We start from the raw sequence: 15,810 nt of genomic DNA, 5'->3' as shown, positions 1-15,810 counted from the left end.
TATTTGTTTACCTTTTTAGATGGGCTCCATACCGCCCAGGCTGGCCTGAATGCTGTTATGTAGCCCATGCTGACCTCAAGCACAGGAATTTCCTGCTTTACTCAACAGAATCCTGGGATTACTGGCATGTGTCCTGCTGCAAAGTGATATTTTTTATTAAAATGTTTTCATATATCTCGATTGTGTTTTTCCCTCCCTCAACTTCTTCCAGATCCTCCCTACCTCCCCTACTCACTCAACTCAATGTTATGTTCTCTCTCTATATATTTCTCCAAAAACAAACCCCAAAACAAAACATAAAAATGAAAGCAACTGAACAAAAACCCCAACAAGACAAAAAAAATAAATAAAATAAAACAAAATGAACCCCCAAACACACACAACCAAAACAAAACAAAGCAAAAAGCCCCTGGAGTCATTTTGCGTTGGTCACCTGCACCTGGGAATGAAGCCTGGCTTGGAGTGTGCTTGATACACCCAGTAACATTTCACTGGAGAATATTTTTACCTTTTCCAGCAGGTGTATACAATATGAAAGGAATTTAAATGGAGTTAGCATATAATGGGGAGATAATGCCCCAACTAGACATTTTATGCTACCAAATAAACCCTCCAGTGACAGGAAGGGGTTCTATCTTGAGTCTTTGGCATAAGGGGTCCCATAGACACCATCCTCAAAACATTATAGGCTACTGCCCAGGCTATTTGTTACTCTCTACAACCTGATGGTAAAGCGCTGTTGCTGAAGGTATTTTTTAAAACATCAGTTGTGAGCCAGGTGGTAGTGGTGCACGCCTTTAATCCCAGCACTCGGGAGGCAGAGCCAGCCAGATCTCTGTGAGTTCGAGGCCAGCCTGGTCTACAGAGTGAGATCCAGGACAGGCACCAAAACTACACGGAGAAACACTGTCTCAAAAAAAAACAAAAAAACAAAAACAAAAACAAAAAAAATCAGTTGTTACCCCCATTGTTTTCAAACCCATTAATAGTTTCCTGACATTCTTGGGCTACAATTCCATACTCTCCGGTATCTCTATTAGATATCACACTGCATGAACTGGCTTGCACGTAGGTTTAGTTGCTTTTCTATGGTTTGGGTCTTCTGTTTCCCTTTTCTGGCCACATTGGCAACTTTTGAGTCTGTGAACTCGCAAAATTAATCCCCTCCACCAGGAAACTTGTTCTCAGTTGTTTTTTTTCCCCCCTGAGACAGGGTTTCTGTGTGTACCCCTATCTGGAATTCACGTCGTAGACCAGGCTAGCCTCAAACTCAGGGATCTATTTGCTTCTGCCTTCCAAGCGTCAATGTTTTTCTTCAATAGCTGCCCTTTATTTTTTCCCCATTGCTTAAGTATCTCTACAGAAGCATTCCTTAGCTTGCTTATCTAAAAACAACTCCCCTGCATCTAATCCTTCCAACCACTTTCTTAAATATTATCGTGGTTTACTACTGAAGTACATATTGTTAAGTGATCTTGTGTTTGCTTGTTTCTTTTATGCACCTTGACTGTCTGTCTATTTTGTTCATTGCAGTGTCTCTGGCATCTGGAATAGGGCCCCTGTCCATAGCAAGTATGGCAGGCACTCTATATATACAGCTCACAATGATCCCTGACATGTGCTATGGACACCTTCTCTGAGTATGGATCACTCTTACTCACTTTTTAAATAATTATTTTCCTTATTTACTCTGAGACAGGGTCTCTCTACATAGCCCTGGCTGTCCAGGAACTCACTATATAGACCAGGCTGACCTCAAACTCATAGAGATCCGCCTGCCTCTGCCTCTGCTTCCCGAGTGCTAGGACTAAAGGTGTGTGCCACCACACCTGGCTTATAATTTATTTTTAATTGGCATACAAAGCCACAGGTTTTCTCATGGCATTTTTATGCATCCTCAGTTTTGGTTAATTCTCCACCCCAGTGATCCTCCTATATCCCTCTGCCCTCTGTCCCCACTGAACCCTTCTGACCCCAGTATTTCCTCTTCCACTTTCATGAGTGTTTTGTTACCTTCTCCATTCCCACTTAAAGCCCACTTCTCTCCTCTCCCAAGTCCCTTTAAATTTCATGATCTCTACCCATGATCCCCAACTTCTGTTGTCATTAGTTTTTCTGATAACGATACTAAGTAGAGTGAGATAGACTCTCAAAGTAGTCTTAATCTGCTGCATTTCCTCCATTGTCTAAGGACAGTGAGCATTTAGTATTTATTGGCTACTTCTTTGAGAACTGTCCATTGAGCCATGTGTTGACTGGCAGGCTTGTTTGTTTGGTGCTTATTTTTTGCAGTTATGTATGTACTCTTGATAGTAACTATTGAGGAAATTCCACGGAGTCTATCTGATAGTCAAAGGAATTTATTTGGGGTTAACTCACAACAAGCCTGAAGGGGTTGGTCTCGGAATCCAGGAGGGGTGGGGCTCGGTCCAACTCGGTTCTTTGGAGAACTCTGCCTTGATCAGCAGCACCGGCATCCAAGACCACGAGGTAGCCAAGACAGAGCAAGTGCAAGTACATACTCATCCCAGGTCTTAAGGGGTCTCCATCTGTGTGATCATACTTTTCTGTGGCCACATCCTTCTAACCTTCTTATTCACTTGGTTATTAAGAAGTGACATCAGGCCGGACATGGTGGCACATGCCTTTAATCTCAGCACTCCAGAGGCAGAGGCAGGAAGATCTCTGTGAGTTTGTGGCCAGCTGGTTCTAGGATAGCCAGAAGTGTTACACAGAGAAACCCTATCTCAGAAAACAAAAACAAAACAAAATGAAACAAACAAACAAAAAAGTGACATCATGATTAATGTCTTAGAAAGGAGAAGGAAACAATCAGGAAAAAATTCAGAGTCCAATGAAGACTGTGACAGACCTGGACAAACCTGCAGCAGAGTTTGAGCTCTGATGCTGCAATGATCCTTCAGTATTGTTCTGAGTTTGACCGAGATGGCTACGCCTGTCTTTATCACTAAATGTGGCCTCCTAGGTAGTGCTGAAATGATATAGGCATCTTCATGCCTATCTAGGACATCTCAGGAAGGCCTGACAGCTCAGCTGACAACAGCCTGTGATGCTATGCATAACAAATGGGGAAATAAGTTTTCAATTGCAAGGCAATTGGATGGCACATATCAGTGTTTACCCCACCCCAGTCTATTGGTCTTTTAACTACAATCATGTCTTTCCCTACTTAGAACCATTGTTCAACAGTCCAACTATATTTAAGTATCTTCAAATGCTTGCACCACTACTTTTGCCCAGGCAAAACTTCAAGTAACTGTCTTTATATGTATGCCTTGGCTGCTGTACATTGAGAAAATATAATAATTGTCAACATTGGAGTTTCCATGTTTGTGGTCTGTCAATATTAATATATTCCCCTCATCAGTATTTTCTCAGTAGTCCAGTAATTTCAAAACAATATGTACTTCAAAGCACTCAACTTCTTACCTCTCCCACCAGCATCCAAACAGATGATCTATGTTCTGGGAGAAAATCATTATCAAAAAAGAGTTTGTACAGTTTCTTGCTGACAAATGTCCAAGCAGGCAAGATCTATTAATTATACCTTCCAAATAACTTTCAAATTCATTCAGTTCTTTAATTTTTTTTTAACATTTTGTTTTTGGGTCAAGAAATCAGAAGACAACTTGTGGGAGTTGGTTCTCTCCTATCATGTGGTTCCCAGGGATGAAACTCAGGTAGTCAGGTTGGGTAGCAAGTGCCCTTACCCACTGAACAATCTTGACAGCCCCTAACTATTCATTTCTTACTATGTCCTCATTTCAATTCACTATCTTTGTACATTTGAGTGCACACAACGGCCTTCTAGCTGGTCTCCTTGATTCTAGAGTTTTCTTTGCCTCTACAGAAATGAAACAGTCTCTCCTTTGCTGTTATTGGTTCTTTTTGCTCTTTTTGGGGCCCGTCACCCAGATCCCAAATAAATAACACACATGGAGGCTTCTTCTTCTTCTTCTTTTTTCCTTCGAGACGGTTTCTCTGTGTAGTTTTGGTGCGTGTCCTGGCTCTCGCTCTGTAGAACAAGCTGGCCTTGAACTCACAGAGATCCACCTGGCTCTGCCTCCCAAGTGCTGGGATTAAAGGTGTGTATCACCATCAGTCATAGGTTTATTCTTAATTATAAATGCCTGGCCTTAGCTTGGCTTGTTTCTTGTCAGCTTTCCTTAATTTAAATTTTCCCATCTACCTTTTGCCTCTGGGCTTTTTCCTTTTCTTCTGTAAATCTTACTCTTACTCCATGGCTGGATGGCTGGCCCCTGATGTCCTCCTCCTTCTCTGGCTACTTCTTCTCTCTTATCTCAGAGTTCTCCTTCTATTAATTCTTTCTGTCTGCCAGCCCTGCCTATCCTCTCTCCTGTCTCACTATTGGCTATTCAGCTCTTTATTAGACCATCAGGTGTTCTAGACAGGCATAGTAACACAGCTTCACCAAGTTAAACAAATGCAACATAAACAAAAGTAACACACCTTAAAATAATATTCCCCAACACAAGGTCTTCAGGCATGTTGCTCTTGTCCAAGAATACTTTTCCTTTTCCACTAACTCTTACATCATGGCTAATTCCCATGCTCTAGTCTGGTCATACCATAAGTCATCCCCCAATAAGCACTTATTTCATTCTCCAAACTAGAAAAATATCTTGTGCTGTATGTTTTTTTTTTTTTCATAGCACACAAAGATTTCCCTTTTATAGCACTGTGGTGGTTTGAATAGGAATGGCCCCCATAGGCTCATATATTTGAATGTGTGGTCATTAGGGAGTGGCACTACTTGATAGGGATTAGGAGGTATGGCCTTGTTGGAGGAAGTTTGTCACTAGGGGTGGGCTTTGGGGTTTCAAATTCTGAAGCCAGGCCCAGTGTCTCTCTTTTCCTGCTGCCTGTGGATCCAGATGTAGGACTCTCAAGCTACTTCTCCAGCACTATATCTGCCTGTACACCACCATGTTTCCCAGTATGATGACAATGGACTAAACCTCTGAACTTTAAGCAAGCCTCAATTAAATGCTTTCCTTTGAAGAGTTGCTGTGGTCATGGTGTCTCTTAACAGCAATAAAACACTAAGACAAGCACCTTTTTCATAATACTTTGGATTAATTATCTTTGCTTTAAAGATGCATTTTTATTATTTTGACTATTTATATGTAACTGTATGGGGATTTGTGACTGTTGAGTGCAGGCATCCATGGAGGCTGGAGGCATAGGATCCCCCTGGAGCTGGAGTTAGTAGTGGTTGTGAGCCTCATGACAAGGGTTCTGGGAACCAAGCTTGGGTCTTCTGGAAGAGTAGTATGTGTTCTTAACCACCAAGCCATCTCTCCAGACCCTATTAATTGCTTCTTAAACATTTATTTATTTATTTTTGGTATACTTTGTGTGTGTGTGTGTGTGTCTGTGTGTGTGTGTGTGTGTGTGTGTGTGTGTGTGTGTGCATGCACACTGTACCAATTGAACTACAACCCCGGCCCATTACATGCATTTTATTTCATACCTGATGGAGTCTCAAAAGTCTCCATTGATTACAACACTGCTTCTAGGCATCTACTGAGAGATGGAAGTGGCCAGGAACCCCCGGAATGCAAATCTTGACCTTTACTGTCTGAAGCTGTTATGGGCAATGACTTTCTTGTAGGGTCAGTTCAGCGGTATATTTTTGAATATTGTCTTTGGTTTCTTTGCCTTAAGTTTTGTTCTTCACCCCTCTCAATTATTCTGCAAAGTGCCTGAATAAATCCATTATCATCTTAAATTAATTACAGTTAGTCTCTTGCAGCTGAGAACCTTGACTAATACAGAGAGCTACAATTATCTGCTCAAAGTCACTAAAGCAATAAATCATGAAAATTTGCTTTAAATGTGTCTACGTCTGACTCTAGGGCTAAGTTTCTTCACCCTTCTTACCCTTCTTACCTGTGCAAAGCTTTCCTTCCAAACAAGTCTGGAGCCCCAGTTGTCTCCCCCACAGTGGTATATCCTTGATTAGTTCTGATAGGTTAAACAAGAATCATGGAGTCTCTAGTTTATAAAAACCAAATCCAGATTCTTGGGGTGGGGATGGGCATTCCCATGGTTGAAGGCAGAGCTTCACCTAGAATCTTCTTTTTCAGAGAGCAAGTATACTATCTTAAAAACAATTCAGGTGATATTAAGCACCATTATAAAGGGCTGCAAAGTAGAGATGCCATTAATTGGGAAAACCAGCAAAAGTACAAGAAGGTGACATAGGTCTAGACTATGAGAAACTATAGGAGACTGTTTGCTTAACAGATAAATGACAAATAGAAGACAAGAGGGCTAAAGATTTGTAGATGCACAAAAGCTTATTAATAGTTGCAACATGTGGATCTTATTCTTTCTGATTGCAGTAAACTTAATTAACATTCCTTAACAATGTGTGTGTTGGATGATTAATGAAATACAGAATTTCTATCTGTGTTTTCTATGAGATGATCTCTCATCTTTTTTTAAAAATTTTTATTTTTGAGAGAAGGTTTTTCTGTGTAGCCCTGGCTGTCCTGGAACTTGCTCTATAGACCAGATAGCCTTGAACTGAATCCAAAGTTTCACCTGCCACTGCCTCCCAGTGCTGAGATTAAAGGTGTGTGCCATCATGCCTGCCTTGATCGCTTTTAAATAAATTGAACAAGTTTTGTTTTGTTTTTAGTAAGGTCTTGCTATACAGTCCAGATTAGCCTTGAATTGGCCATCTTCCTGCCTCAGACTCTAGAATGCTCCACCACACCAGCTCAATGGATTTGGTTTAAAAAATAGCTTTATCTTACAGAGGTACCTAGTAAAATTGTAGCAGATAAATGATGTAATGACAGATTCATTTCACAATAGTGCCAGAGGAAAAGTCTTTAGAAGCAACAATGTTGACCATACATAGATAAAACTTGAAGCTGGATGATGGGTAAATGATGGAATGTCACTATACTATTCTTTCAATTTCTGAAAATATTTCATAGGCAAAAAAAATCACAAAGGAGGAGGCATTATATGGCATAGACTAGTGGTCTAATGCTGTGCGACCCTTTAATACAGCTTCTCATGTTGTGTTGACCCCCAACCATAAAATTATTTTCATTGCTACCTCATAACTGTAATTTTGCTGCTGTTGTGAATTGTAATATAAATATCTGATATGCAACCCCTGTGAAAGGGGTTGAGACCCATGGGTTGAGAAACATTGGCCAAGACAATTAGAAATGAACTCTAGAGTTACATGCCCTGAGTTCATATTCTCTGTTTTTAATAACTTTGTACCTCAGGACAGATGTGTGCGATATTTTTAAGGGTGAGGCCTAGGAATGGCTTAAAATACTTCTGTTCATATTGTGTTGGTTAGACACCAGCCATAAAGTCTTAGACAAGCTATAAAGGGGAATGGAGAATATGTGCTTGGGAAGATGAAACAGATATGGTAAGCATATAACATGGTTTGTGCCATGGTAAGTAACTTCACTTCCCTATTGTCCAGTCTGCTTCTCTGTAGCATGGGGATGATAATGGGCATATTTCCCTGGGTTACATTAAGTATTAAATGAGTTATATTGAATGGATAGCTCCCACAACAGAATATGACATTGAAAGTACATGTGTGCTATGGGATAATCCTTTTGTACACTGGTTTAATAAAATGCTGATTGGCCAGCAGCCAGGCAGGAGGTATAGGCAAGATAAGCAGACAAGGAGAATTCTGGGAAGGGGAAGGCTGAGTGTGGAGATGTCAGCCTGCCGTCCAGGGAGCAGCATGTAATGGCACACAGGTAAAGCCACGAAAAATGTGGCGATATATAGATTAACAGAAATGGGATGAATTTAAGTGTAAGAGCTAGTCAGTAGGAAGTCTGAGCTAATGGCCAAGCAGTTTTAATTAATATAAGCCTGTGAGTGTTTACTTGGGTCTGAGTGGCTACGGACTGGGTGGGACACAGGAAAACTTCTGGCAACAAATGGTGTCCAATGTGGGGCTTGAACCCACGACCATGAGATTAAGAGTCTCATGCTCTACTGACTAAGCTAGCTGGACAGTTTTACTTAATATAAGCCTCTGTGTGTTTACTTGGGTCTGAGTAGCTGTGGACCAGGTGGGACACAGGAAAACTTCAGCTACACATGTGTCTTTTCTTTCTTTCTTTCTTTCTTTCTTTCTTTCTTTCTTTCTTTCTTTCTTCCTTCCTTCCTTCCTTCCTTCCTTCCTTTCTTTTTTTTTTTTTGAGACAAGGTTTCACTGTACAGACCAGACTTGAACTCATGATCCTCTACTTCAGCCTACTGAGTGCTGGGATTACAGGCATGTACCTGCATACCTCATTATTTTTATTTATGTATTAATTCTATGTAAAGGTCCATTTTGACACATGAGGGAAATTAGGGACAGTCAAAATATAGGGCCCTTAACTTCTAAACTGGTCTCCAATATCTCTTATTTTTATAGCCCTTAATTTTCAGCTGGAAATGACTACTGGAATAAACTTTTGTACTTCTACTCTTCTTTAGAGCTGTGAATGGCTATGTAGGTGTATTCTGGCCAACAAGCCATTATCTATGTGTCTTTGGTATAATATTTAGGGAGTAGCCTTCAAAAGAACACAGGAAGCTACTACTATGCTTCCTATTGGATGGAATTCTGACACAATGGCTGGAGCAAGCATTTGGAGTTATGATGTACCATTGATCTGTGTGAGGAAGCTAGGTTTTAGAAGTACAGAGCAAGGGGATACAGTCATTCTTAATTCCAGAGACTGAGGAGTTAACACACTAGCCCTAGACTTCCTATGGCTACATTAATGTGAAATAGATCTTTATCTTGTTTATGCCACGTCATTTTGACTGTTTGGGTACTTGCAGCTGAACACTTACTGTAACTGATCTAGGAGACAGCTGGTGCACTAGCTGGGACTGGGAGCCTGAACTCAAGAAGTGCAGGTGAAGCTCATCCCCCCCCCCCCGGTAGAAGACTGGATGACCTTTGTCAGAAACGAGGAAGTCAGCAGAAGAACCGGCTTGAGAGAGATAATGGCATTTAATTTTAGATATGAGTGACTGGAGGCATGTTTAAGATATCAACTGAACATTTAATGCCCAAATGACAGCTGCTTTCAGAGACACCTGCATACAAAAGGACCCAGTCATTCCTCAAACACCCCCTTTCTTACTTTTGCTGACTTTCCATAAATACCTGTTTTTTTAATATTTATTTTTATTTTGTGTATTGTGTATTGGTGTTTTGCTTGTGTGTATATCTATGCACCATGTGTGTGCAGTTCCCAAGGAGGCCAGAAGAGGGCATCAAATATCTTAGAACTGGAGTTACAGTTGTTAGCTGTCATGTGGGTGCTAGGAATCGACCCCAAGTCTTCTGGAAGAGCAATTATCTCTCCAGCCCTCCATGGACATAATTACTTCATGCTTAGAACCATGTTCTTTTATGTACTTTTATCCCAGCTTTTTTACAAAGTCCTTTGCCCCTTCCATCCCCCAGAGCCATGAGGACATTTTGGCTCATGTGCAGCTGTGTTCTGAATGTCTCTGTTGTCTGTGGCAGGGTGTGAAGTAGAGAGATGGTTGGTGTATCCTCTACTTTGTGTCTCATTTTATTGCTTTAATTATGAAACAATACAGTTTATGCTCACAATCATGCCAACATCCATAGATTTCCAGCATCTGAATCTAACTGGACTTCCCTAATCACTAAGCAATCTTTTGCTAATCACTACAGCACATATATAGATTGAGTGATTTTGCTGGACAGCCTCTAAGAGGACTCTTTTCCATCCTGATCTGATACATTGCTGTATAATCGCTTGGTTGCCAGCTAACTCAGAAACTGACTTCTAATCAGCAGAACACAGCTAAGATGACAAATCATTTCTGTGATTATGTTATGTAAGATTTTTAAAGGACTTACTTATTATATTTATGTATGTATACGTGTGTCCGTGTCTTAGTATGTTTATGTGTGTGGCGGGCCCAGACAAGATTGTTGGATAACCTGGAGCTGTAGTTACAGGCAGCAATGCTCTGACGTGGGTGCTGGGAACTGAACTTGGCTCTTCTGCAGGAACAGCAAGTGATTTCTTAAAAAATGAAATTTCTTGAGAAGTTCTTACATGAGTACTGTGTTTACACCATTTCTAGCCTCCCTCTTTCCCCTCTAGCTCTTCCTGTGCCCCTCCCACCTCTCAAAGACCCCTCCTTCTTTAAGCTCTTAGCCATTGAGCTATTTCTCCAGTCTCATTAGTTACATGAGGTTTTAACTGTCTTACTAGCCGACTCTGACTATTGCTGTCATTGCTGGCATATTTTGATAAAGCAAGCAGCCAAGCTAAAAGGACTCACATGGTAAGGAATTGAGGCTTTCTCCTACCCAATAGCCAGGAGGGAGTCAGAACTCTCCATCCAAAAGCCAGTGAAGAACAAACTTGCCTCAGTAACCACATGAGCTTAGAAATGAACTCTTCCCATGTTGATCTAATCAGATTCCAATCCTGGATGACAACTTGATTGTGTGAGGAACCTCAAAACAGGAGACCTAGATAAGCCGTAATCCCATTTCTGTCCCATAGAAAACGAGAGCTAATAAATGGTTATTGGTTTCTGCTGCTAAGTTTCTAGGCATGTTATCATGCACCTACAGATAGCCTTCCTCCAAGACCAAATCTCTACCAGGGTTATTAACATATGCAACTGTGTGCCTTCAGGGACCACTAACTAGCCCGCTAGTTCAGCCATCACTAAGTTCTGCACACTATTTTCAGGTACAGTACAGCCTGGATAAATACAGAATTGGTGGTGAGTTTATATGTGGTGCATAGCACAGCTTCATGTAATGCTAGATTGACCCTCTGACTTCTTTCCTTTTTTGGCTCGCTGTGTTCAGTTCCATTTAAGGTTGTCCTGGGGATCCAAGGAAGGTCAGTTATGAAGTCTCCAGATAGCTCTCTCAAAGCCTCAATTTTTCTACTACAGCATTGGCTTCAACAGAGCCATTCAAGTCTCCATTTTGACTTTCCAGCAGCGAGGGAAGGACTCCCCTCTGGGTTTCTTGGATATCTATACTTTCATTCTTCCTGTGAGCTAATTTTTTTCTAATCTGAAGGTATTTCTGAAAATATCTATGTTCCTTCCCAAGCTAGCTGGTGCTTTCTTTTCATATTCCATCCCCATTTAGTAGTTACCCATGTTATAATATTGTCAGTCATTCTCAAATGACAGTATGTGTACTTTAAAAATACTCTCTTAGCAACTTTCAAGATGTTTCAGATATATTAATTACAAGTTACATTACTTTTCTTTTGTTTTTGGCTTTTGGCTGTCCTGGAACTCAACTCACTCTGTATACTAGTCTGGCCTCAAATCTGCAGAGATCCGTCTGTTTTCTACCTCCCAAATGCTGGGATTAGAGCCATGTACCATCACCTCCTGGCTTGTAAATTACATTTGAATGGATTTATTTTGTGTACATGCATACACATGGAGGTCAGAGAACAGCCCTTCTGAGTCAGTGCTCTGCTTGTACCATGTAGGTCCCTGGGCTTATCAGGCATGGTGGCAAGTGCCTTTATGGGCCTAGCTATCTTACTAGCTCTTAAATTTTTTTTCAAGACGGGGTCTCACCATGTAGCCCTGGCTGGCCTGGAACTCACTATGTAGTCCAGGCTGCTCTTGAACTCACAGTGATCTGGATGCCTCTGCCATCTAGGTGCTGGCATTAAACACATGAGGATTAGATATTAGTTTTATATATTAGTGGGGTTCTATTTTGTATTTCAACATATGTGTGAAGCATACACCAACAAAATCCAGAAAATGGCTTTAAAATTTTAATGTTGGGTATAAAGTTCTCTTCTTTGGAAACATATCTATTTTATTATGATAATTTGCCCTTTTAAAATTACATTTCTTGATGTGTGTGCGTGTGCTTATGTATCTGCATGTATGGTGTATGAGTGTGCTGCAGCACTGGCGTAGAGATCAGAGGACAGCCTATGGGAGTCAGTTCTTGCCTCCCACCACATGGCGTCCAGGAATGGAGCTCGTGTCCTCAGACTTGACGACCTTTACCCAGTAAGCCATCTTACCCGTCTTGGAGGTTAAATTGTTATATCTCTCTTAAGAGCTGTGCCATTTTTCTTAATATATCTCCAGAGTGAAAAACAAGGTCCCAGGAATTTTTTTTTTAAATCACTGGTTATTCATCTACTATAGTTTAGTTACTAGGAATACAAAGATGACTAGGCATGAGGCTTTCCCTCAAGAAGTTCCATGAAATGCAGGACACAGAAAGATAAACCAACACTAGTAATGGCCTGTGATGAGATCCTTAATAAAAATGTATAGAAAGGACTGAGAGAAAACCAGTGGGAGTGAAAAAAATTCCCTGTGTAGGTAAGAAAAAAATTGACAAGGTCTCACTATGCAACCCTGGATGACATGGAACTTGCTGTGTAGATAACACTAGCCTCAAACTCACAAAGACTGGCCTGTCTCTGTCTCTTGAGTGCCAGGATTAAAGATGTGCACCACCATGCCCAGATAGTAAAAGAAGTTTTATCTAGAAGGTGACTGTGGAGATGAACTTTGAAGCTTATGTAAAGTTTTCGTACATGAAGAAAGGCAGTAGAACATTCAAAGAAGAAACAGCATAATATCACATATGTCCAAGAAGATATTTTCTTTAAATAGAGTTTAAAATGGCTTTAAAATTGGTTTCAAGTGGTTTTATTATGCCTTCTTCTAAAGTTTCAAAGATACTTCAAATGATTAAACACATATTACAGTTTGAAGTAGCTAGTAAGTACATTTTTTTTCAACCTTCCGATTAGGACACATGATCTGAAAAGTAAAACTATATAATTTTAGGAATACTAGAATGAAGTGTTTAAATTTGAATTTGTCTGAGAAAATCAGGCCACCACATGTGTTCTGCAAGAAATTAGATGCCGTGTAGAGAAATGTGTTCTTACAGCCATTGACAATCTGAGAAGGAAATTAGAGTGTCTGAAGGTTTCTTCGTGGATTTGCTGACTCGATTGGAGGCTCTATCACAGGAATCCAGTCCTTCTAGTATGCTTGCATCTTTTAGCTGTAAGGAACGGGAATGGCACTTTAGGCAGTAAAATGTGTTGAGGGGATCATTTTGGAAGATCCTGGGATACCTCCTGGAAGAGTGAAACAGTCTTGGTTTCTTAGGTCACTTTCTGTGGCTGCAGTAAAGCACAAAAGGCTGACTGCTTCATAAAGAACAGAAGTGCCAAGTGGTGGTGGCGCACACTTTTAATCCCCAGCACTCAGGAGACAGAAGCAGGCAGATCTCTGTGAGTTCGAGGCCAGCCTGGTCTACCGAGGGAGTTCCAGAACAATCAGGGCTACACAGAGAAATCCTATCTTGGAAAAAAAAGAGAAAAAGAAGAAGAAAAGGAAAAGAACAGAAGTTTGTTTAGATGACAGTTTGGGTGATAAAAGTCCATGACCACATGGCTCATCTCTTTGGCCTCCAGTGAGGGTCTCCAACCTGCATGGCAGATGATGAGGTGAGGGCAGTACACGCACAAGACAGATCACATGATACGATGGGAAGTAAGAGATTCAAGAGCGAGGTTTGCTCTTTTAATAACCATCTACTCTCTTAAGAACTATATAAGAGCCTTCAGGTACTACATTATTCCCTTCTCGGTGTGATGTCCCCCATAGCCCAGTTGTCTTCCACCAGGCTCTCCCTCCTCCAAGTTGCACCACCTCAACACCACCAGACAAGAACCCAATGCCTTGTCCACAAACCTTTGGGGGGCAAACCCTATACAAAGTATGGTACTGGGCAGTAGCAGTAGAATGGCCTTTCAGAGCAGGGTTCACGAACTCTGGACCAAGCAAGGAGAAGACAGGTTTAGTGGGCTTATTTCCTTCTAGCCAACTATTGCCATACAAGAACTTGGCCTGGTGTTTCTAGAGCCAGGAAAGCCAGAATTAGTTTATCATCTGACATTCCCTCAGTTTTCAATATTGGCAACTAACTCAAAATTTAAAAATACCAAATACTTTAAGGGCCAAACAAAACATGTCTACAGCTTCTGTTTCAAAGTGCTGCCACTAGAGTGATTCAATTTCAACAGACTGATCTCTCTATTTTGCTCCATTCTGTTTACTTTTCCTGGAACGAGATTTTGACTAACCCACCTAAAGTCATTCTCTACCTCAGCTTTTTCAGCTATTATTGGAAAGCAGTCACTTAACATGGGCCCAGGTCCTGGGAATGACCGTTTTTATGAGCACAATGAATCATTTCGGGAGACTAACAATCATACCAGCCTGTACTGAGCTCTTAGGCCCATACTAAGCACATGATATTTACTGTCCCATTTCACAATAACCTAATGAAATGCCCATTTCCATTTTACAGGGGAAGGAAGAAGACCAGTATTGTTTATCTTCTTTGAAACGCATATGGAAATTGAATTCCCATTGTGAGACAGGAAGAGGTGGAACTTCTAAGAGATTAGGATTCTGTCCATGTAAATGTATTAATTAATGCATACAACTAGTGGGTTAATAGGTTCTCTTGAGAGTGGGTCTGCCCTGAGATGCTGCAGGATTCTGCCAGCAAGAAGGTCATGAGCACATGCATTATCTTTGCCTTGGATCAAATCTTGGAATCCAAGTCATCTTCTTTAGAACTGTTTCATTCTGTGGTATTATTATCAGCAACAGAAGATGTACTGCGGCCAGGAGGTTAAGACACATAGTTGGCAATGGGAAACCCAGGCAGTATGTTCTCTGATCTTGACCTCTTGACCACCTCACATGGCATTCCTAAGGCAAAGGAGGTTTTGAACTAGACAGCTGCTTCACTTGCTTGATTGAGCAGGCAATTTCAGGAAGCATATGGACGACAGAGTTACAGATAAGGGGCTACTGGCCTTCCAGATTCTGACATCCAGGAAACTCGGCCTCAAGCTGGAAAAGCGGCTTGCCTGAGGTCACAGAACTACTGGTAGGGGACTTGGATCTCTTCATCATCCCTCTTTTCCTAACACCAGCTCCCATTCTCAACTAATCAACCAATAGCTGTGCTCCACAACACCTCCTTTGTGAAGTCTGGGTTTCAGAAAAGTATTCAACTTCTGCCTTTCGGTCCAGTCTGTTGGCTGCAATTCTGTGAGATCTACCATTTTATCCCAGATGTGCTTGTTTATTTATGAAAGTCAAGGGCAGTCCCAGGATGTTTTCCAGAGCAGGAAGCATGCCATTTCCCATCTACATTGCCTTTCCTCTCTGCATTGATCTCCCCACTGGAGAAAAACCAGAAGCTTTCCGACATTGGCCAGTGGAACATAAATAGGAACTCAAGGGTTAAAGTTCAGAGGACAATGTTCCTGCCATTCTCACCATGCGTTGAGGTTATCTTTAGGTTTGAAAGCACATTCAGATTGCAGAAATGTGAGAAGGGGGGGTGGGTTAGAAAGAAAGTATTGGGTACAGTTTTTATAATTGGCCTGAAACTTTAGATCATATAGAGACGGCCCATTGGTTCATCTAGTATACTTTAGGGAGATAGTCTCAGATATCAGGCCCTCCAACAGAAGGCTATAGTTAAGATTGGGAGGAACCCAGAGTTGGAGTTAGCACTTAAAGCCACCCAAGTTTGCCTGCCTTCTCCTTTTAGCCTCTCCGTGAAGTCCTGTGGAACAAATGTGCTGCTCACTGCCTCTGATGCATGACGTTTAAACCTTGCCCAGGAAACGAGTGTTCAAAGCAGTAAATTTCCACAGAGGGTTCCGTATC

General features: G+C 41.2%; 1 non-coding gene across 1 annotated transcript; it reads right to left on the bottom strand.

Annotated features, from left to right (window-relative positions):
* Positions 1 to 7,983: 7,983 nt before the first annotated feature.
* Trnak-cuu (transfer RNA lysine (anticodon CUU)) lies at positions 7,984 to 8,056 on the bottom strand. Its single transcript has one exon. It is a non-coding gene; the product is annotated as a tRNA-Lys (tRNA).
* Between the last annotated feature and the right edge of the window lie 7,754 nt (positions 8,057 to 15,810).

The sequence above is a fragment of the Peromyscus eremicus genome, chromosome X (assembly GCF_949786415.1).
Source record: "Peromyscus eremicus chromosome X, PerEre_H2_v1, whole genome shotgun sequence".
NCBI classification, from domain to species: domain Eukaryota; kingdom Metazoa; phylum Chordata; class Mammalia; order Rodentia; family Cricetidae; genus Peromyscus; species Peromyscus eremicus.
Note: the sequence above shows the minus strand (reverse complement) of the source record. Positions and strands in the feature narration are given on the sequence as shown.